The following is a 25,283-nucleotide window of genomic DNA, read 5'->3' as shown; positions in this document are numbered from 1 at the left end:
TGTGAAGCCCGTCTGCTGAAGGTTTTCTAAGAAAGAATTTTTGTCTCCAAAGACAGAGAAGCAGGTGGGCCTAGTAGATGCTGCTTCTGCAGTGAGCTTTCTCCGATCTGAAGAACCCTGAGAGTAAACCTTTGTAAGGGCCTGCAAGAAACATGCCCAACTGTTGCCCAAGAGGGAGATTCTATATCAATTATTTCAGACAGCAAACAGACGTGCTTTATAGGAGACATCATCTTTATTTTTTGCAGCTGTTTGTTATACAAACTTTCTTAAAAGGATAGTATAGTATTTGCCTTATTTGCAAGACTTGCAGAAATATGAACTACTCATCAAAAGCTGTCTCCTAACATTTTATAAAATAATTTGTAGAAATATAGCTAAAACCTAAATAGCCTATAAAAGGAGACCTGATGGCAGTTGCTGCAGTGCTGTCTTCAGCTTCACGGTGTTTCCGTTGGCCAACAAAGTGCCAAGTCGTCTCCCAGTTGGAAGCACTCAGCAGACAATGGCAAGGCAGATGCACCAGAAAAGGATACCTGATTTCCATGAAGAGTATGGCAGTGCTACTTTAGCTAGTGGAGCCCCTTTGTGTGTTGCTACATGGACATACACAGCAACACAAATTGGAATAGAATGGGACCTGCCCCCTGTTGGCAGAGTCACCCCAAAGGAATGGAGAGATTAGTAATCCTCCCAGTTGGTATGATAATGAATTATTTCAAAACCAACTCATAATTGACGGCAAGTGAAAGCACTGTATGCCCATTAAAATATGGCATGATTGGAGAAATAAAGTACAGTGGGGCCTTGACTTACGAGTTTAATTTGTTCCATGATGGAGCTCATAACTCAAATTACTCGTATGTCAAATCACGAGTGAGACACGTGATGCTGGGCTGATGTTGTGGCGTTCACTGTGACGTTCACTGCACCAACTAGCGGTGGGATATCTGAAGCTGGCTCATAACCCGAATTTTAGCTCGCAACTGAAAGCAAAAAATCGGCTGAGAGACGGCTCGTATCATGAAAAACTCGTTAGTTGGGACACTCGTAAGTCAAGGCCCCACTGAACATTTGAAACCTTAAAAAAAAGGGGGGGGGCTGATGAATTAACTTAGAGCCATTCCAGAATAGTCATAATCCCCAAAAGATAGATTTATATTTCTCATTGCTCAAAAGCTACCTGCTAGAGTTTATTTACAGAGAAGGATTTAATTTTAGTAAAGCATAAATTATTTGTGCATCTTTCAAAACTTTTGTTTAATCCATGACTGATCATAGTTTGCATATGACAACTATTATATTTGACAGCTTAAAGGAAGTATCCTCATTCAATGTCTCTTTAAGATTTTAAAAGCACTGTGCCACTTCAAGGAACTCCTGGCAATTTCTAAATCCAGCTTCAGAATGGTTATTGCATTTGACTATTAACATGAGTGTGTCACTTACAAAATTGTTTACATTATATATATGTATATACTAGTATATGGATATATATATGTATATACTAGTATGTGTATATATATGCATAATAGTTAATGAAAATTTATGAGATTTTGCATTTTTATGAACATTGATATAAAATTTTATTATTGCACACAGAGACTCAAGAAAAAAATAAGAAAATTATCAGTTCTATTTTGGTGTCTATGTACCCTATAAATATATTCTTGAAATCTTAAAGGCTCTAATAGATTTGTTATTTTAGTTACATTTTTAATGATACATGCTATTTGAATTGACAGGCTGTTGGAATATCTTGTTGCATAAAACTAAATTAATTCACACAGAGATGTTAAAATACATAGATTTATTAATATTGGGGTGCATGATATGTAGGAACACAACAGAGGAAAGGAAAGAGGTTTTCACTACTCAAGAGCAGAAAATTCATATATTATGCTGTGGACAATAATATATAATAGGAAAAGGCAATCACTCTATTGAATGGCTTGGTACTACTATAAAACACAGCAGCTATGCATTTTCCTCCTCTCAGCTATGGTTTGGAGTCATATCTGAATCATGAAAAGGAACAGCTAACCATTTATAAAATAAATGAAGTCCAACAGAATCACAAATGACAAATATTTGAAAGATGAGGGCATTGTTAATATAATACATTATAATATGTTATCAATGATGCATTTTAGAATATTCAAATCCTCCAAATTAGAAACTATTAGCAAAATACAAACCTTATTTTCTTTATAATTTGTTTTATTTATCACACAGTTATATGAATCCTAGAGACAAGATTCATATAAGGAACACAATGCTGTAGTAGAGTGTGAAAAACTAGGAAATATTCTGCAATCTGGCATAGAAGCTCAGATCAGACATAGTATAAAACATTGTGTGGCAATGACAAAATTCAGGGTTGTGGAGAAACATCTGTCTTAAAGTAATGCTTCTCAAGTATGACTGCATAGTAGAACACTCTGGAGAACTCTCAAAAAGGCTGATGCATACAAATAACACTGGACCAATTAAATCCCATTTCTGGGGCATGGAAGGGAAGCCAGTGGCTGGTACTTGGAACTTTTTGTGTTCACATTATTCAGAAAGGATTAAGAAACAACTATTCAGGTTCTCTTGACTATTAACTTATGGGGGTTTTATTATTAAAATGATAAAATGTATCTGATACTGCTTCAACATAGTCTAATAATGAATAACATTTGCATTAACAAATGCACTTAGAACATCCCATGCCTTTTTGTGGGTGTAGAGATAACAATACTTTTAAGTTTTTTTGTATACCCTAAATTATCTTTAGTTCTATTGAGATCAATTTTATTAATTGACTTATGTACATTTACCTAAATCTTTCTTTTCATGGGATGTTTACTCATGTATGCTGGATGAACCTTCATTATCTAGTGACATCTTATCTAATAATAGACAAACATGGTAATTGACCGTACCTTCGCTACACCTCCCATTGGCTAATCAGCATGGTATGCAAATTAACCTCCAACAGAGATGGCAGCTAATTTGCATATTGCAGGCAGGGCGGGACAGCGCCATCCCACCTGCCCTGCCTCCATCCAGGCCTGCTATCTGCGACCCAGGGCGGCGGGTGTCCTGTGTGTGACTGACCTGGGGTGGCCGGGCGGTGCAGCAGCAATTGGCCAGCCTCCCAGGGCCCCCTGTGTGTGACCCGACCCAGGATGGCAGGGCAGGACAGCGTGGCTCCTCTGTCACCCCAGCTTCCTCATCACAGCTCCCTTGGAGGCCTAAGCCTTTAGTCAGACATCCCCCGAGGGCTCCCTGGCTGCCAGAAGGATGTCTGACTGCAAGTTTAGGCCTGATCCCCCAGGGAGTGGGCCTAAGTCAACAGGTGGACATCCCTGGACTGCAAATGGGCGCAGGCCAGGCTAAGGGACCCCCCTCCCCCATGTGCACAAATTTTTGTGCACCGGGCCTCTAGTTTAAGAATAAAAGATTATGCCTTGGTTAGTGTAGCTCAATGGGTAGAGGGTTCGCCCACGTGTTCTATCCCTCCACTTACCCCTCCCATCAGGGTGTGTGCAGGAGGCAATCTATTGATGTGTCTCTCTCACACTGATGCTTCTCTCTCTCTCTCTGTCTCTCTCTCTCTTTCTCTTTCTTCCACTCTCTAAAAAAAAGAAAAAATTAAATGGAAAAAATATCCTCGGGTGATGTTTATCAAAAGAATGAAATATTATAATAATTACTTATCTGGCATAATTTTCCTCAGTTGTTGATAGATAAGAGTGTTTACCCTATGGTGAAGTCTTCTAGAATTAGAAAAGTTGACTCAGAGTTCCTTTTATGTGGTTTGGGTTTTCCAAAGATACCACACACGACAAAGGCTGTGAAAAACTAAGGGTACATACTAATTGCAGAATCAAGAGCTGCCCAGGAAGTAAAAGTAAGCCATAGGGGAAAATACATGAAAACCTCCAAATGATGCATGCTTTTTTATTTTTTCCAAGTTTATTGAAATATAACAGCCATGTAACATTATACAAGTTTAAGGTGAATGACAAGATGATTTGATACACATATTTGTAAAATGATTATCACAATAAGGTTGGTGAATATATCCATCATATCACATAAACCCATTGTTTGAGAGGTTAAAATATTTAGTATTTATTCTCTTAGAATATTTCAAGTATATAATCTATAATAATAAAAGCATGATATGCTAATTAGACCAGATGTCCTTCCAGATGACCTTCCAGATGAAGCCACGGCTGCAAGGAAGCCTGGGTCCCGGGTGCCAGAGGGAAGCCAGTGCCCGGAGCAGGGGGAAGGAAGGCCTACCCTTGTAAGAATTTTGTGCATTGGGCCTCTAGTAGAGTATAATTAACTATACACAACATGCTGGACAATAGACCCCCACAAGTTATTTGTCTAATAATCAGAAATTTGTACCCTTCAACCAACAGCTTCCCAGTTTCCCCCACTCCCAAGCTTTGGCAAGCACCTTTCCACTCTGTCTCAATGAGTTCAGCCCTCTTAAAATCCACATAAAGCCGAAACCGGTTTGGCTCAGTGGATAGAGCGTCAGCCTGCGGACTGAAAGGTCCCAGGTTCGATTCCGGTCAAGGGCATGTACCTGGGTTGTGGGCATATCCCCAGTAGGAGATGTGCAGAAGGCAGCTGATCGATGTTTCTCTCTCATCGATGTTTCTAACTCTCTATCTCTCTCCCTTCCTCTCTGTAAAAAATCAATAAAATATATTTTTAAAAAAAATCCACATATAAGTGAGTTCATGCAGTATTTGTCTTTCTCTGTCAGATTTATTTTACTTAGTATAAGACTTTTAAGATCCATCCATGTTGTTTCAAATGGCAGGATTTGGCTGAATTTAATTTACATATATTAAATATATACTATATATAATCTAAAATATATACTATAGCATAGAATGTTACATTATGTATAATCATATTTTTATCCATTTATCTCTTGATGGACACTTAAATTGTTTCCATGTTCTGGCTATTATGAGTAACTAGAGCCCCGGTGCATGGATTTGTGCACCGGTGGGGTCCTTCAGACTGGCCTGCACCCTCTCACAATCCGGAACCCCTTGGGGGATGTAGTAGTGCACGAAGCAGCTGGTAGCCGAGGAGGACCCTGAGCCTGGGCCAGGTGCAGCGCCACTCCTGCTCATCCCAGCCCCGCTGAGCTTGCCACCACCACTGCTCAGTAGTGCTGAGCAGGAGAGGCTCGTGTTGCTGCAGCCGTGTTCGCCAGCCGTGAGCCCGGCATCTGGTGCCCGTCGATCAGCTGGGCAGTGTTCCAGCTATGGGAGCACACTGACTACTAGGGGGCAGCTCCAGCATTGAGTGTCTGCCCCCTGGTGGTCAGTGCTCATTAGAGTGACCAGTCGACTGGTCAAAAGGTCGAATGGTTGCTTAGGCTTTTATATATATAGAAGTGGATTCCTGGATCATATGGTAGTTCTATTTTAAATTTTTTGAGGAAGCTCCATACTGTTTTCTATAGTGGCTGTAACAGTTTACATCCTCATCAACAGTGCACAAGGATTCCCTTTCTCCACGTTATTGCCAGCATTTCCTGTCTCTTGGCTTTTTGACAAAAGTCATTCTAACAGGTGCTAGGTGATATCTCAATGGTGTTTATTTGCATTCCCTTCATGGTTAGTGATGTTGAGCACAGCTATGGTCCACCACCTTATCAGTTATATCTGGACAATTATAAAATCTACTGCATCAGTCTTTACTATTAATCCACTACAATCCATGATTTACATAGAAGAAAGGTATGTGCTCAAAATTAAATTGTTTTTTCTTAATAATAAATAAGATTATGTCAATGTTACCAAGTTACATGGCTCATTTCTTCTTATATTTTTTTAATTCTAAGTACAAAAATAATTTTCTTGGAGAGAATTTGCAGTCCCTTACACAATAATCATATTAAATTAATGCTCCATTTTTATCTATCATTGTCCTGAATTATTTATTTATTATACATAAAACTTATCTAATTTATCATTATTTTTCTTATTAAGTTTTTTCTAGTTATTTTTCCAAGGATTGAATTTCTTAAAAGACACTAACATTTCCAATTGCATATTTCTGTTAAAATCATTACCTTTGTAGTCACCTAGATTTGAAATTTAAAGAGTCCTTTCTCATTTTTCTTTTTTTAAAAAATATTTTTATTGATTTCAGAGAGGAAGGGAGAGAAAGAGAGAGATAGAAACATCAATGATGAGAGGGAATCATTGATTGGCTGCCTCCTGCAGGTTGGACCAAGCCCACAACCCAGGCACGTGCCCTTGACCAGAATTGAACCTGGGACCTTTCAGTCCTCAGGCTGACGCTCTATCCATTGAGCCAAACCAGCTAGGGCTCTCGTTTTCTTTTTAAATTTTCATAGGCACTCAGGTGTTGTATGTCCTTGACTATATTTCTGACTTGGCTCATATAGCTTCCTTCTTCTTTTAATCCCTGCTGTTGTTACTAAATGTAGGTTCCTTTGCCTTGGCAACAAAAGCCAAACTCATGACACAGGTGCTGATGTAAAGGAAAGAGGTTTATTCAAGTACCAGCCATCTGAGAAGATGGAGAACTCTCATCCCAAAGCCCATCTTAATATTTCAGTGCAAGCAATATTTTTGTTTTTGTTCTTGTTTTTAATTATCTTTATTGTTGAAGGTATTATAAATGTCTCTCCTTGTTTCTCCCATCAACCCCCTCCACTCCACTACCTTCCAGGAGGAAGAGAGAAAGCAGAACAAAGAAATCAGGGGGAGAGGCTGTGGACATGAAGGCAATGTCCTTGCTGGTCCTAATATGGATCATTAATGTCAGCATACTGGAACTCATCAGTACCAAATGCCTGCAGTTGGGTGATCTGCATCAACATGGTCAAGGCCTTTTCTTGTACAAGCAGGAAACAGGACTGCTGATGCCTGCAATATGCTTATAAAGAAACTGTCAGTATGTGAGTTCTCTTTATCAGCTTGTTAGCACATTTTATTCTAATTCTATTTCATGGTAAGTCAGAGCAGTATAAAGTTTTTATTTCCTGTTATACTGTCATATCCTTATTTAGTTCATATCCTTATTATAGCTTTCTCAAATAATGATGTGTTCTTAGGAAAAGAAACTATTTTTAAGATCTTTTGAAAATAATATTTAAATGGCTAGTGTTTATTTCATGGATATAGGGATAAACCAGTTTTCTAATACTAAATTATTAATATATATATTTTTAATGGTGAGAATTTAATATGAGAAGGAATAAATCAGGTGGAGAGTGAATAAAGAGCTTTCCCTTGGGAGTCTGAAATGAGCAATATGCTCAGGTTGGGAAAGAGACTGTAATGTTCAAAGTAATGTTCTAGCACTAACCAAACGGGATGATGTATTTTTTCTTGAAAGTGTTTCCAAGGTCACTGAATGAATACATCTCTCTAATAGACTAGAAAACTTTTAAGAATGTATGTTTGATAATTGCATTACTGTAATTTCTACAGAGATATATTTTAATATATTTTAAAACATATTTTTTATATATTTCAGGGAGAACTTTATGCCATTTATTTCTTATATAATGTAATGACATTATACAATATTCCACATGTTTATATCCTTGAGTTTTTCTATTGATATGCAACCATGACCACATATGATATCTTTATCTTTCATCAGATTAGGGAAATTATCTGGGGATAATAATCGGGGTGGGGAGGTTGTTCTGGTCATCTTCCAGCCTTCCAGGTATTCGTATTCTACTTAGCTTGATTTCTACTGCCATCTCCCTTTGAGTTGCTTGTGAATATTTTATAGAAAATCCCAAATTAGCAAAGTGTTTGCACATAGCATTAATATAATTTTATAATTCTTTTTAAATGAATTTGTATTGATTTCAGAGCGGAAGGGAGAGGGAAAGAGAGATAGAAACATCAATGATGAGAGAATCATTGATCAGCTGCCTCCTGCATGCCCCACTACAGGGGATTGAGCCCGTAACTCAGGCATGTGTCCTGACTGGGAATCAAACCATGACCTCCTGGTTTATAGGTCAATGCTCAACCACTGAGGTACACCAGCCAGCCAATTTGATAATTCTTAATTCTGCTTATAATGACAATAAATAAGATCAAATCCCTTAGTTAAATGACATATGAGTTATAAAATCTTAATTTTTGTAACAAGGCACATATTCCGTAGTTTGCATTTGTAACCAAAGTTCATGATCTTTTTACTATGTGCTTTTCAGCTGTGTTTAACAAAGTTCAGTTGGGCAATGACTATGCTTCAGTATCAACCATCAAGATAATTAAGAGAGTCAAAGCTATTGGGCCCCTTAAATGGTTTCTTATCTTTTGTTAAATAGGGCTCATTTTTATGAACATTATATATTGGGATTTTATATAATATTTAACTTATATACATAATTCTGCAGCCTGAAATTTTAAAAACCATTATCCTTTTTCATACCATACTATTTTATTTTTATTTTTTAGATATAGTCTTTATGGGCTATCTTTTCTAGAATGTTCATCCTATAGATCCTTTCTCCATCCTCTCTACCCTGCTTTGTGCTTGGAAGGCTAACTTTGCAAATTGAAGTACACTGGCTCTTTTGCACTCTGGCTTCCAGGGGCATTTTTCCAATAGAGGCTACTGATAGGAGAGGTTGAATAAAGAGATTAAGGGGTGAATTCTTTCTACACTTTTTGCCTCACTGACTCCAATAGTGGCTATGAGTCATTGCCATGTGCATTCATAAGGGGGGATAACACAGTGGGTAAGACCTTGGACTCTGCAATTATATATTTCCTGGTGTGAATCCAGCTTCATTCCATTTATAGGTCCTGCAACCTTAGGAAAGTGATTTGACCACTTTGATCCTCAAGTTTTCTCATATGTAAAGTGGAGATTAAAAAATATCTAGACAGGCAAAGAAACTGAAAAAACACAATCCATATTAATGAGAAAACAAAACAAAACACAATCAATTGAAACCCACCTCAAACCAATACAAGCATTGAAATTAACATATAGGGTATGAAAACATTTTTATAAGTGTATTCCATGTATTCAATAAGTTGAGATAGAAAATATACTCAAATTAAACTCTAATCAATTCGAACTATAATGTATAGATACTTTGTGTATTTAATAGCAGATTAGGCATAATGGAAGACAAAAAAATCTGTGATTTTGAACATATAATATTAAAAACTATCTAATTTGAAACACAGAGAAACATAATTTTTAAAATAAAATGACCATCAGTGAGTTGGGAAATAACTTTGAGTGGCCTAATATATTTAGAATTATTGTGCCCAAAAAAGAATAGAAAGAGGGGTACAAAAAGGAAAAAAAATATATTTAAAAAATAATGGCTGAAACATATGAATAAATAAGTTCTGACAACCTTCAAAGCTTGATGAAAATTATAAGGCATAGATCAATAAACCAATATACCCCAGGAAATAGAAAAACCAAGAATAATATCAAAACTAGTGATAAAAAGAAAATATTAAAAGGAAACAGAGGAAAGTGTAGTGTTATATACAGGTGATCAGATTTCTCATAGAAAAAATGCAAACATGAACACAGTGGAGAAAAATTTTTAAGGCATAAAAAGAAAAGTCTATTAACTCATAATTCTAAACCTTGTAAAATCTTTTTCTAATTTGAAGACAAAATAAAGACATTTTCACACACACCAAAACTGAAATATCACCAGCAGACCTGCCTGCATTGCAAGAAGAGTAAATGAAGTATTTCAGGCCAAAGAAAATTATGCTAATTGAGATTATGCTCAAAACAAAGGCATGGAGAGCACCTACAATGGTAAGTAAATGGGTAAATATCTGATTGTTTTTTTATTATTGCTGAAATCTTTTAGTATATATTTGATTTTACACAAACACTATTAAAAGTCTAAAATGTATGCCAATAATAGTGTGAAGATGGGGGAAAAGCAAGAATTTTATTTGCTGTTTATACTATCCATGAAATGCTATAATACCACAAGTGATAAGTTAAATGTCTGCAGTAAGTTAAAGATTTATAATATAAAATCGACTCTAAAGTAACCACTCAGCCTGGCCTGTGTGGCTCTGTAATGGAGCATTACCCCATGGACCAGGAGATTGTGGTTTGACTCCTGATCAGGGCACATGCCCAGGTTGCGGGCTTGATCTCCAGTAGAGAGTGTACAGAGGCAGCCGATCAATGATTCTCATCATTTTGTTTCTCCCTCTCTCCATCTCCATTCCTCTCTCTGCAATCAATAAAAACATATTTTTTAAAATGACTCTAAAAAAATTAAGTAACCACTAAAATAACAAAAAAAATATAGCTAACCAACTAACAAAGGAGATAAAATGAAATCATCAAACAATACTCATCTGAAGTAAATTTCAATAAGAGAAAAACTAAAACAAAGATAAAATACATCGAAAAATTATTGAGGTGATAGATTTTAACCTAACCATAGTAATTATCATATGTATATATAATTTAAGCATTCCAATTAAATATCAAAAACTGTAATATTTGATTAAAATGCAACACTCTACTATGTGCTGTCTATAAGAAACACACATGCAATATTAAGATACAAATAGGTTAAAATTAAAAAATGGACAAAGATATACTGTGCAAATACTAAATAAAGGCGCTGAGGTCTGCAAGAAGAGGTGGGTGAAACATGATTTGTTGACAAATAAATTACTAGCCGTAGGACACTGAGTTAATTATTTAACTTTCACACCATGACCTTATCTGAACGTTAAAGCTATAATGCTTAGTCCCCAGAATTGTCACAAGCCTTAAATGATATATGTGAAGACATTCTAAAAGTTATAAAGTTCCATTACAAATGCAGAATGAGAAGGGAGTGATTGGCAGCATCTCTCTGGGAGTTTAGAGGCTACTTAATGGTCCAAGGGAAAGAGAAGGGAGGCCAGAATTAATGATAATAATATTACTGATAATTTGAAGGATGTGGGCATCAATTCAGGGATAGTGTGGATCACGTTTGAGGGCTAATTAGTTAAGTAAAAGTCATAGGACACAGAAGAACTAGACAGAACTAAACTTTGAACCCATATGTTGATGGCAGCAGAGCCAGGAAACACTGAGATGAGCTCTATTTTTGAACACTAGTGCAGCACCAATAAGACATGTTTAGGATAAAAGACTATGTTGGAATCTAGGAGAGTACAATAGGCAGATTCCTAAATTGCCCATACGCCCTCCCCCAATTTCCTGCCCTAAACCCTGGGAATAGGACTCTGATGAGATAGCACTAGTTCTGTTATGTTTCATGGCAAAAGGAAATACACATTTCAGAAAAGAAGGGAGAGAGAGACAGAAACATCAATGATGAGAGAGAATCATTCATTGGCTGCTTCCTGTGATTGAGTCTGCAACCCGGGCATGTGCCTTGACCAGGAATCGAACCCTGACCTCCTAGGTCATAGGTCAACAATCAACCACTGAGCAACACCGGCTGGGCTAAAAGATTTAATTAGGGTTCCCTTTAGTCAACTTAGAGGTTATCAAAAGAAGGCTAAAGGTGACCTTAAGCTAATCACATGAGCCTCACAAGCAGAGTTTTATCTGACAGATGGCAGAAAGCAAAGTCATCCTGGTTCAAAGTATAAGAAGGACTAGATGCACGGTCGCTGGCCTGGATGCAGTGTCTGGCTTGTTGCCGGAAGGAGCCGAGCACAAGAACCAGAGAGTGATTTCTATGCCCTGAGCACAGTCCCCAGACAAAAGCTATGAGGACATAGCGAGCTTCATCCTCAAACCATAAGAAACGGGATTCTTTCATCCACCTAAATGAGGTAGAAGATACCTTTCCTTAGGAGCCTTCAGATGATATCCCAGGCCAGTCAGCCTCTTGATTTTAGCCTTTTTGACCCTCACCAGAGAAGCTAGTCAAACCTACCACGAGTCCTGACTTACAGAACTTCCAGGTAACAGATGGGTATTGTTTATAAAAGAAGAAGAAGGAAGAGAAGGAGAAGAAAGAACAGGAAGAAGAAAGCATTGATGGCTCTATTAATCTCAAAGAAGTTTTTAAAAGAAAGAGCATTACTAGGAGCAGAGAATGCCATTTGATAACATTGCAGGAGTTAATACATCAAGTGGATATAACAATTCTAAATGTTTATTTCCCTTATAACAGAACTTTAAAGAACAAAAAGCAGTAATTAATAGAACTTCAAGGGGAACAAGACAAATTGGCAATTATAGTTGAAGATTTTAATACCACTTTCAATAATTGCTGATATAAGTCCACAGAAAATCAGTAAGGGTATAGAAAGGCTATCATTTAATTTTATCTAATTGACATTTATAGACCTCTCATTCCAAAGCCAGCAGAATTCAACCTCTTTTCAAGTACATGTGGAACATTTAGCAAGATAGATCATAAAACAAGTCTCAACAAATTTTAAAGGAGTCAAGTCATATAAGATACAAAATACAGTCTCTGTTCATAATTAATTAAATTAATACTCAAAAACAAACATAAAAAAACCAAAAAAATTCCAAATATGTGGAAATTCAATAAAAATATTGGGTTAAATAAGTTAAAAGTTAAATTAAAAAGATATATTGAAGTAAACAAAAATATAACACATAAAATTATAAGTTCTGCTAAAGCACTAATAAGTGGCAATTTTTAAAACCAAATGCTGGAGAAGAAAAGTCTCAAGCCCATAACTTCACTTCTACATAAGTAACTAGAAAAATAAGTAACAAAAGTAAATTAAATAAAAAGCATAGAGCAATTTGATGACTTCAAAATACACTTAACACAAGACACGGGGGGGTAGGGGAGGCCAGGGGAAGGTCAAGGGGGAAAAAAAAGGAGACATATGTAATACTCTTTGTAATACCTTAAGCAATAAAACAAAATTTAAAAAAAATACACTTAACAACAGCATCTAAAATATAAACTACTTAGAGACATATTTGACAAAATAAATGCAAGACTAGTAAAAATGTTTAAAAAGTTGTAACTACCTGGGGTCAATAAAGCATTATCATCATTTATATTTATTTACCTGTATTAAAAAATATTGCGAGACTACATTGTGCCAGGCACTATGTTCAGCATATGTGTCTAATAATTGATTGTTGAATAGAAAATTAAATATCTCATATCTTTATAGATTGATGACATGTGCTTATAATCAGAGAAATTACATTCACTGCCTTTCAGTGGGGATTATTTTATAACGATGTATCTATCTTTAAAAGTTAATTAAATCTCTAATGTTTTTAACTTTGTTTGCCCAGTATTTTCTTAAATGTTAACTCTTGGTAAAAAGAGATTCAGGTGATATTTTCCTAAGTAAAGTGTTTATCGCTTCTGTAGGTACCATGTACTATAATGTGTGCAATTAAATTATTCAGAAGATTTTAATTATGTTCGGTGATAAGTAATTTGGGTATGATCGGTTCTTTTATGCTATAATGATGTTTTTCGTCTGCTCAGTCTACCATGAAATGTCAGGGAAACATTATAACCCAAGCATTTCATCTTCCAATTCTTACAATTTTTTAGACTAAATTTTGCTTGATTTGTTCCTGACTTTCAATGTACTTAGAATTCAGAGAAGATTACCATTTCATTTGTATTTAATAGTAAGTCTTCCACTCTCTAGTCCAGACATGCTGACCTCAATTATTCTTACAAATCAGATTAGCCTTGTTGGCTTCAATCATTTCAGTTATTATTAAAAAAAAAAAAGACTGGATTCTAAGCACCTGCTTTTAAAGTGGCAATAGACAACAGGACTGGTGTGTTTGGAGTGAGAAGTTTTTTCTCTGAGGGAGATTTAAGGCACGGATTATCATATTAAGCTCATCTTACCTTACCAGTCTAGTGAAGAGTATGAAGTGTGGTCTTTATCCTCACCCTACAGTACAATAGCTCTCTTCAGGTCTAATCAAAGTATTAAATGAGAACTTAAATGCTGTCCCAAACACCAATATTTATGTTCCTATAGGAATCATGTGATGAATAAGTGATACAAGCACCAAATTGCATTAATCAGACTATTACAGCACAGGAATATTTCTTTCCTGCTACAGGTTTATGGACCCAATCATGTACATAAAATCTAATATGAACTCTTTCAAACAACTACTAACATTTCATGAGACAGAATATTTCTAAATGAATATTCAATGCATCTCTATGATTTCTTTTATAAACATTGTCAAACATTTTTAAATAATTAAGAAGTAAATATGTAAAAGTCTTTTCGATTTTTTTCTACTTCTTCAGCTCAGATCGCCTCTCTATAATGTGGAATCTGATTGAATTATCTGTAGATGTTCCAAATAAAAGGCAAGATCTGGGGTCAATTACTTGAGAATCATTTGCTAGTTATGTAGTATTCGTAACTAAGTCTAGTATAATAAGGGTTATAAAAATATCTTAGATATTTAAATGGTAGAATAAATAAATGAGTGAAGGCCCATTGCCTTTTTCATTTTGATGGGATGTTTATACTTATTAGCAAGCCTTTCTGAAACATGTTGCTTTCAACGTGTTTCATTAGGTTTTATTCTGTAATTATGTACATATCTTTGATTGGAAAATTAGGGCATTATTTATGAGTGTTTATTGAGGCAACCATGTCCCAAATCTCCTATCCTTTTGATGGACCCCAAATTGCATGTACATATTATATCTATATCTATCTATCTATCTATCTATCTATCTATCTATCTATCTATCTAGATATATATAGATATATATAGATATATAGACATGTGCTTATAATCAGAGAAATTGGACACCTGTTTGTATATGTATACATCCTGCTGGCTTCTGATTGATTCTTCTGAGGAAGCTCTCTATGCATAGGAGTAGAGGAAGGGGTAGAGGGAGCTCTCTGTCTATAGGGATAGAGGGAGCTCTCTGTCTATAGGGGGAGAAGGAGCTCTCTGTCTATAGGGTTAGAGGGAGCTCTCTGTTTAGAGGTGTTGGTTCTTCCCTGCCAAGTTGGGTTGCCCCAGCAACTCCCTCCTAGCTGGGCAGCCTTAGCAACTAGTGAGCAAGCTGTATCTTGTTATTCTTGGGCTTCCCTATTTTCCTTCACTCCCGTGGTCCCATGCCTAGCTACCTATCTCTCTTCTATTTCCTCAGTATAACCCAGATTACCACAGGCAGTAACTCCAAACACAGAACACTAAGTTTTATATCGAAGAGAGAAAACAGCATCTACCAAAAGACAACTTTTCACGAGATTAAAATAATTTTATGTGCCATTCCAACAAATACTTTTCAAAACTATATTAAATAATTTCAAACATATAAATAATGTATCAAATTACATTTAAAGGTAGCATGAAGTTATGAAAAAAATAATATCCCAGTAATATGAAAAAAGATTAGAAATCGTGTTATAAAATATACTTCACTAGTAATAAAACAGTTTTTCAAAAGAATGTCTTTGCAAATCTTCAGCCTGGAGAAAAATGGTAAATTGAAGATAGTAAGAGGAAGTAGCCAGCATGCATACAGAAAAACGAGAAGACCTCTTAAGAACCATTGGAGAATACACTGAAAATCCCCAACATTCACACATTGGGTTAAATTTAAAAAGAGAGAAAATAGGAAAGTAGAGGAGAAACTGCAATTGAATAAATAATTTTGATGTTCCCAAAATCGGGAGGGAACAATATGTGACCTCTAAAAAATGTGTATTTTATAGAAATAAAGAGAATAAATAAATAAACCTATTCTTGGATATATTATAATGAAAATGCTGTACATTAAGGGTAAAATAAATCATAAAAGCTACTAGCAAAAAGACATCTTAACAATAAAGGGCTGATTGACTTGCAATGAATTTGTCATTTGCAACAACAGATGCCAAAAGAAAGTGGGGTAATATCTTCACTCTGGCTGAAAGAAAATAATCCTAACATATAATTTTATATCCAATCATAATATTTTTCAAGAGTGAGCACAATAAAAATGTTTTACTGCTATAGACAAACAGAATAATGTGGGCTTTGACCACCCACAGAAGCTGACTGAAAGATGGGAGTAAAAATAAAATACTAAGGGAAAGAATAAGATAAAGAAAACTAATGAGAACAAAATTGACATTATGTAGCAATAAATGTATTTAACAACTAATTTAAGAAAAATATATTTACTTTTAAAAAAGAATTTAAATATTTATATTAATGAGATTAGAGGAAGATTTTCATATAATGGATTTATTTTAAGTTGCTGTGGAGAAGAAAGGATACAAGGACTTTATTTTTCTTAGATAAAATTATTAAGTCAATATCATAAAATCTGAAGGAAATCACTAAGATAACATTATAATAAGTTTCAAAAACCAATAGAGAGCAAAAAATCAAAAAAGGAATACCTAAAAAAAAAAAATCAAATCAACAGTAGCCTTGTAGGGTTGTATTGTGGAGAAAACACAATAAAACCTTAAGAAACTTCTAGTTTTGACTTTGGGGCATATTAGAGTACATAGTATCAAACTTGCCCTCCCTCCATAAACAAGTAGGAAACTGAAAAACATTTGAAAGAATAGCTTTTAAATAGTAAGTAAAAGGCTTAGGTGTTTGGAGGAACAAAATAAGGTCACTTTAATGTTTTTCTTTTGAAGCATTTATCAAAACTTCCAAAATAAGGAGGTATGATCTGATCAAAGAATGACCTTGTTGCTGAGCTGAAGTTAGAGAGCAGAGTTTGTGCGGCTACAGGAGGTGAGGTGTGCAGGGCGAACCACCCCAAAGGAGAAGGAATCCACACCAATCCTCTCCAATCCCACTGCATCTTTGGTTGGATATTAAACTAGAATACATAGGGAGAAACTGCCCAGGACCAGGCAAGGAACAGCTACTGGACCATCTTAATTTCTATTACTGCATAATAAATTACTACATCCTTACAACTGAAAAAAAATGGATCTTATAATTTCTGTGAATCAGATATCTGGTAGATAAGACTGGATTCTCCTTTCAGGTGGAGCCAAGGCTTCATTTTTTATCTTGGATCGGGGTCTTCAAAACCCACTGCAGCCCGGCTGGTGTTGCTCAGTGGTTGAACATCGACCTACAAAACAAGAAGGTCAGGGTTGGATTCCTGGTCAGGGCACATGCCTGGGTCACATACTCGATTCCCAGTGTGGGGTGTGCAGGAGGCAGCGGATCAATGATTCTCTCATCACTGAAGTTTCTATCTCTCTCTCCCTCTCCCCTCCTCTCTGAAACCAATAATATATATAATTTTAAAACCCTCTGTAGTTGTCAGAACTTATTTGTGGTTGTAGGACAGAAGTCCCCATTTTTGTCATTTCTCTGAGCCACGACCATTCTCAGCTCCTGGAGAACACCCACAGTTTCCCGCCAGGTTGGGACCAGGGGCAGTTCACAGCATGGATGTTGTTTTATTCCACACCAGAGAGAATATGTCTCTATGACTTCCACCTCTTTGACAAGTCTGCTTTTTTTAAAAAATATATTTCATTGATTTTTTACAGAGAGGAAGGGAGAGGGATAGAGAGTTAGAAACATCGATCAGCTGCCTCCTGCACACCTCCTACTGGGGATGTACCGGCAACCAAGGTACTTGCCCTTGACGGGAATTGAACCTGGGATCTTGCAGTCCCCAGGCCAACGCTCTATCCACTGAGACAAACCAGTCAGGGAAATAAGTCTGCTTTTTAAAGACTTGTGCTTATGTCAGCCTGTCTGCATAATCTCAATTTCTTAAGGTCAAACAACTTGGAATTTTAATAACATCTGCAAAATGCCATCACAGCATTATCTAAATTACTCTTTGATTGAATAACTGAAGAAGGTGTTTGTATGACAGGGGCCTGGAATCTTTTGGGGCCATTTCAGAACTCTACCTGCCATTTGGAGATGAAAGCCAGGAGACAGCCACATTACAGCCAAGCAGATGGGAGAGAACGTGAAAACCAGGATTTTCCAAAGAGACTAAAAGAAAAGCTATACCTCCGAAGGAAGACTAAATTAACCCAGTGTAAAGGCTACCCTAGATCTAGCAAAATAATATATCTCAAAAAGAAGACTGAAAAGTCTTTTGACTCCCCACTGTCAAAAGGATTACTTGTCTGAAAGTAAACATTTAGAAAAAACTCAATGTTACTTAAAGGAGTACAAAATGATCTAGTCATTCAAACTTATAGCATTCATAGTCTCTATCACCTAAGAAAGAAAACTCTAAGGGATCCATAAAACATCCTAAATCAGCAAGTGAATTTTTAAAATTCACAGCACAATATACAGTAATCATTTGCAAAAGTCTATATTGCAGCAATAAACAATTAGAAAATGTAGCTAAAATACAATTTACAATACTAAAAAAAAAAATCGGAGTTTCTTAAGCAAAAATTTCATAAATGTATGTATCTAAGGCCTATACATGTAAAACTTCATAATATTGCTGATAGTTACCCACTGTAAAGTTGGACTTTTTGTACTTTTCCACTCTACTCTTTGGAAAGAAGTTACTGTGTGAAGTTTAAACTTAAGGAATAGGAACTTGTTTTTCACCTTATTAAGGATGGACTCACTACATAATTATTTAAAATTATTCTGCATAGGAGATTTTTATCTTCTCTCCCATTTATTAATTCATTCAATTATATGCTTTTGTCATGTGAACTCATGGTTATTTCTTTAATATATTAGGTCATAATCCAATACTTTTATTTTCTTGTTCAGTTTTTTTTTCCAACTTCGGTTCTTTGATGCCTCATGTGTTCGTTTGTTCGTTCCTTCCTTCCTTCCTCCTTTCTTCCTCCTTTTTTCCCTTTCTTCCTTCCTTCCTTCCTTCCTTCCTTCCTTCCTTCCTTCCTTCCTTCCTTCCTTCCTTCCTTCCTTTCTTTCTTTCTTTCTTTCTTTCTTTCTTTCTTTCTTTCTTTCTTTCTTTCTTCCTTCCTTCCTTCCTTCCTCCTTTCTTCCTTCCTTTTTTCCCTTTCTTTCTTCTTTCTTTCTTTCTTTCTTTCTTTCTTTCTTTCTTTCTTTCTTCCTTCCTTCCTTCCTTCCTTCCTTCCTTCCTTCCTTCCTTCCTTTCTTTCTTTCTTTCTTTCTTTCTTTCTTTCTTTCTTCCTTTCTTTCTCTTTCTTTCTTTCTTCTTTATTTCTTTCATCACTTTATTACTTTCTATGTATGCCAGACTCATCTTGTATGTGTCCCAGGCTTGGAATTGTCCATTTCTGCAGGTTTCCCTGTGTTTTTTTGTTGGAAAATGATATTGAAAATTAAGATTAGTGTACCAGGTACGCTTTTTACCACCGAGGTTTCATTGTTTCTAGGCCTTCTCAGCTGACAGAAGAATGAAATGTATGTGTATATACTAACCCATATATATGTATACACACACACACCTCTAAATAATTCTCCATTTAGCTTGTATACAAATTAAGCTAAAGTTATATTTATACTGATATCTCCAGTTCTAATCCATGGATCATTGGAGCATTGTTCCCTTGCTTATTAACTGTAACCCTCCACTTCAAAAATGAGAAACCTGGTTCCCACTATCTTCCTGGAATTTATATATATATATATATTTTAACTTCATATTTCCCTGATACTCAGAATTTCTAGAAACAGGCTGTGAGCACTCTGCCCAGATGAGCAGATGCACCCCTGTGATAAGCTGGTCCCAGCTACAAGGCCCCCTTTTTGCCTTCCCCCAGCTGTGACCTAGTAACATTCAATCAATATATCCCCTCAGGCCTTCTGCTTGTGTACTCCATCATGACTCCCAATAGGGCTGCTTGACCTCACTCTCAGCTCCCCACCGTCCTGGCTGTCCCTGCGCACTGGGTGCTCCTCCCATATGGCCCCCTGGTGACATGCCATGCCTCCCTCCACTAGAAAGGGTACCTATAAGAAATCTGTAAGTTCCATTCGCCTCTGCTAGTGTAATTTCTGTATGGCAATGATTCTTAAAGACCCCACAAGGGGACTCATTCCAAGTATCCAAAACACCTGTTCCCACCATCTGTCATCTCACTGTTCAAATCCATTATTAATGTAGAGCAGCATCAGACTTGTTAACCTGTATCACTTTGGGAAACAACTTTATTAACTAGAGTACATGCAGTTTGTTTTGCCTTTAGCATATAGACTCCAATCTTTCCAAGTTCCTTATGTCAGCACACGCGCTCCCCTACCCCCCAGCCTTTTTGGTGGGGTTGCAACATACATTTGTAATGCTTTCATAGTCTCCTAATAGAGGCTTGCATTCCTTTCAGGGATCTCTAGACCTCTTAAATTTTTTCTTTATTTTTTTTTTAGTTTGCATACATTAAATTTAAATTTTATTCTTAAAATTTCTATACAAATTCATGTCTTGTATTGACTATTACAATATTAGACAAAATAGTTCCAACTTCTAAAAGTGCCCTGTGCTGCATTCACCCATTAATCCCAGCATCCCCATTCAAACCCCCGGTCAACATTCATCAAAAAGTTTTGCCTTTCCCCGCATGTTATAGAATTGAAAGCAAACAGTGTGTAGCCTTTTAAGGCTAGCTTTTTTACTTTGCAATATACATTTAAGGTCCCTCTGTGTCCTTTTATGGTTTGGTAGTTCATTTCTTTTATTGCTAAATAATATTTCACTGATGTTTGTGCCACGGATTGCTTATCCACTAGGGATGTCTCAGCTGCTTCCAGTTTGGGTGAATAAAGCTCCTATCAACATGCATATGCTGGGTTTTGTGTGGACATAAATATCAAATCGCTTGGGAACACAACTGCTAGGTCATATAATAAGACTACGTTTAGCTTTGTAAGAAACGGCCAAGGTGTCTTCCACAGTGCCTGTACCATTTTGCATTCCTGCTAGCATGGATTATCACCAGCAGTGGTATTGTTAATAGATTTGGATTTCTATCATTGTAATGTGCATGTTGTGATATCTTGCTTAATTTGAAAATGCCTAAAATAAGTAATGTTGAGCATTTTTTTTTCATGTACTTATCTGCCATATGTACATTTTCCTGGGTGAGACCTGTATTCAAAACTATTGTCCTCGCTCGTCCCTGGCTGGGTGGCTCAGTTGGTTGGAGCATCGTCCTGTAGGCCAAAAGGTTGTAGGTTCAATTCCTGGTCAGGGCACATACTGTATCTAGGTTTCAGACTCAATCCTGGTTGGGGCAAGTTTGCACACATTGGAGGCAACTGATTCTCTCTCTCTCTCTCTCTCTCTCTCTCTCTCCCTCTCTCTCTCTCTTTCTTGCTCCCTGCCTTCTCTCTCTGAACTCAATAAACATATTCTCCAGAGAGGATTTAAAGAGAAAAAAAAACACACTTCATTTTTATAAAATTTGGTTGCTTGTTTTCTATTGTTGAGTAATATAGTTTAGATATAAATCCTTTATGAAATGAGTGTTTGCACATATTTTGTTCTGTTCTTTGGCTTGTCTTTTCGGTCTCTTAACAATGTTCATCACAGAACAGAAGTTTTTAATTTTTATAAAACCTAACTTATCATTTTTTTCTTTCATGGACTATGCTTTTAGATTTGTATCTAGAAACCCATTGCCAAACCCATAATCACATAGATTTCCTTCCATATGCTCTTGAAAAATTTTTATAATTCAATTCTATCTAGTTATGTAATCCATTAAGATTTTTTTTTTTTATGGGAGGTGTAACATCTGTGTTTATAATCAAATACTTGACATATTTTCCAGTACCATTTATTGTAATTTAACTTACTCCTTTAACAAATATCAGTTTACTGTACTAACGTAGGTATGTTTTAGGGCTTTCTATTCTATTCCCTTGATAAATGTTTCTATTATGTTGCTATATCCAAACTGTTGTTTGCTATAGCTCTATTAAGTCTTGAAGTCATGTAGTGTCAAGCCTTTGATTTTGTTATTCAGTGTAATGTTGACTATTCTGAGTCTTTTCCTTTTTCAGAGAAACTACACAATCACTTAATTTATATTCACAAAACATTTTGCTGGAATTTTGATTAGGATTTAATTTAGTCTATAGATCAAGTTGAGAAGAATTGGCATATTAACAATATCATCTCTTACAATTCATGAAAACAGAATATCCTTCCATTTATTTAGATATTTTATTTCTTTCATCTAAGTGTTATAATTATCTGCATAGAGATCTTCTACTTATTTTGTTAGATATACCCCTTATATCTAAATGATTATTTTTTTCTCGTGATATATTCAATTACATTGTATTTTTATTTCAAATTCAATTATAAATTGTTGGTATATAGAAAAGCAATTAACTTCTATATATTACTTTTGTGTCCTATGACCTTGTTATAATTGCTTATTATTTGCAAAGTGGTTTTCTGTTTGTTTGTTTGTTTTTTGTATTGTTGTTTTTTCAATTCTTGGAGAGTTCTACACAGAAAATTATATTGTGTGCTAACAAGAATAGGCTCAGATAGTTTTATTTCTTCTTTGCAATCTTACCATTTGTATTCAATTTTATTGTTTTCTTATACAAACTAGGACTTCTGGCTGGAACAATGTGGGATAGAAATTACAAGAGGGAACATACTGGGTGTTTTCCAATCTTAGGGGTTGGCATCCAGCTTCTCACATTAAATGTGATCGTAGTTGTAGGTTTCCTTTTTTGTTTCTCTTTTTTTCCTTTACATGAACTTTATTTTCTAATCAGTTCTTGGTTTATAACAAAATTGAGCAGAAAACTCAGAATTATTAAAGACTCCTTGTGACTCTTCTGCCTCTCTCCCAACACACAAACACAGAATCCCCACTGTCAACAGCCCACATTGGTTACAATTGATGAACCTACATGCACACATCTTTATACCCTAAAGTTCGCAGTTTGCATTAGGGTTCGATCTTGGTATTTGCTCTGTGGGTTTGGTAAATACACCTCCTGTTATACAGCGTCGTGGTATTCATGTCATAGTTTCGCTGCTCTAAATATCCTCTGTGCTCCATCTTCTGTTTGTTCAATCTCCTCTAACTGCTGACAACCACTGATCTTTTTATTATCTCCATATTGTTGTCTTTTCCAGAGTGTTGTATAGTTGGAGTCCTATAGCATGTAGCCCTTGAAGATTGCTTTATTTCACTTACTAGTAGACATTTAAGTTTCCTTCTGTTTTTTCCAGGTCTCAATAGCTCATTTCTTTTTAGCACAGATTAGTATTCCATTGTCTGAATGTACCAAAGTGCGTTTACTCCCCAATAGAACGACATCTTGGTTGCTTCCAAATGTTTGCAATACGAATAAAACTGTTATAAGCGTCTGCATGCAGGTTTTTATGTGGACATGCGTGTTCAGTTCCTTTAAGTAGTAAATACGGATACCTGGGTCATTAGGTAAAAGTATATCTAGTGTTTTGTTTGTTTGTTTGTTTTTATTATTCTCCCTTTATTTTCTATCAAATGTAGTGCCAAGCACTATCTAGATTATAGTTACATCTCAATATTACCCATAAACTTGAACATGAAAGTTGTTAATGATGTGAATAGTCCAGGTACTGAAATTGGTCTTCAAGAGAGGTTAACAGAGGAGTGCCAATCATTTGCAGCCAGGCCTATGGCAACACAATCAGATGAACACTGTGAGCTGGGAAGGTGCTTTGAGCCTTGTTGTTGATGTCCATACGACAGAAATTATAGGCTATCAGCAACATGCATTTTTTAAAGATTTATTGATTAAGTTATTACATATGTGTCCTTATCCCCACATTACCCCCCATCCCCCCAACTCATGACCTCACCCCCTGTTGTCTGTGTCCATTGGTTAGGCCTATATGCTTGCAGTCCTTTGGTTGATCTCTCCCCCTTACCCCCACCTTTCCCTACCTTCCTTCTGAGGTTTATAAGCCAGTCAGAGAAAGATAAATATCACATGATCTCACTCATTTATGGAATATAATGAGCAACATAAACTGATAAACAAAACCAGATCCAGAGACATAGAAGCCTTGATTAGACCATGAAAGGTATATCTAGTTTTGTAAGAAACTGCCTGTCTTCCAAAGCAGCTGTACCATTTTGCTTTTACAGTGGAAGTTCCTGTTCCACGTCCTCATCAGCATTTCGTGGTATGTGTCAGTGTTCTGGATTGTGGCAATTCTAATTTGCATGTACTTTTGTCTCATCCTTGTTAGAATGTAGGCTTTTGGTACATGTTCTTATGGAGCTGAGAAAGTTCCCTCTATTTCGATTTTGCTGAAAGTTATTAAAATGAATGTGTTGGATTTTTCAAAAGCTTATTTTGTATCAATTAATATGATTATGTAATTTTTTTCTTTAGCCTGTAGGTGTGAAAGATTAATTTAATTGACTTTCAAAAGTGACACCAGCTTTGCATCCTTAAAACATATCTCCCTTAGTCATGTTGTAGAATTCTTTTTTTTTTTTAAATTTCTTGGATTCAATTTGTTAAATTTTGTCTTGTTATATCTCTATATGTTTTTGGTATTAAAATAAATTGGCCTTATGAAATGAAATAATATGTGTTCTCTCTGTTTCTATTATCTGGAATACAAAGTAGAGATTAAGTACCATTTGTCCCTCAGATGTTCCATAGAATTTACCAGTGAAAACATCTGGGCCTGGGTGAGAAAGAAGGAAATGAAATTAGGTAGAAAAACATAGGGACTTTAATTATCTGTGACATAATTTAATTCTTAGAAGACCTGAAATAAATATGGCATAGTAATTTGTACTTGGTAGAATCAGAAGTGTGAGGGAGTGTTTATGTTATTTTTAAATCTTTTCTATATATTTTTTGAAACACTTTAAAATGTTTTTTGATAAAATATTTATTTGTATAAATGCTTTGGCCTCTTTAATGGGATAAAAATGTAAGGTGCTTTCCAAAAAATAATGCTTGTAAACATTTACACTGACAGATTGCTATTTTGAAACAATCTTATTGGGATACCTACCATAATGCCAAAAAAATTAATAGCAGATGTATTTGCAGCTGGGGCATGATCACCACAACATGTGGTACAGTCACACTTGGCAAGAAAAAAGAATTTCAGAGTTTGCATCGGCTCCTTCTTTTCTTTTCATTTTTTCTTTACCATTTTTCTTGATTAGTTAGCAGGACAGGAAGCCTACAGTCCCTCCCAAAGCCGAGCACATACAGTGAAGGAATAAGAGTAAGAAGGCAAAAGCTGGTCTTTCTGAATATTGCTTCAATTCATAATTTTAAATTTTAAGCCATGTTACTTAGCACTAATTCCATCAGCTAATAATGAAGGACTCTGGCTATAGAACATCAATGGCAACTAC

Source organism: Myotis myotis, unplaced genomic scaffold (assembly GCF_014108235.1).
Source record: "Myotis myotis isolate mMyoMyo1 unplaced genomic scaffold, mMyoMyo1.p scaffold_m19_p_14, whole genome shotgun sequence".
Classification (NCBI taxonomy): domain Eukaryota; kingdom Metazoa; phylum Chordata; class Mammalia; order Chiroptera; family Vespertilionidae; genus Myotis; species Myotis myotis.
Note: the sequence above shows the minus strand (reverse complement) of the source record.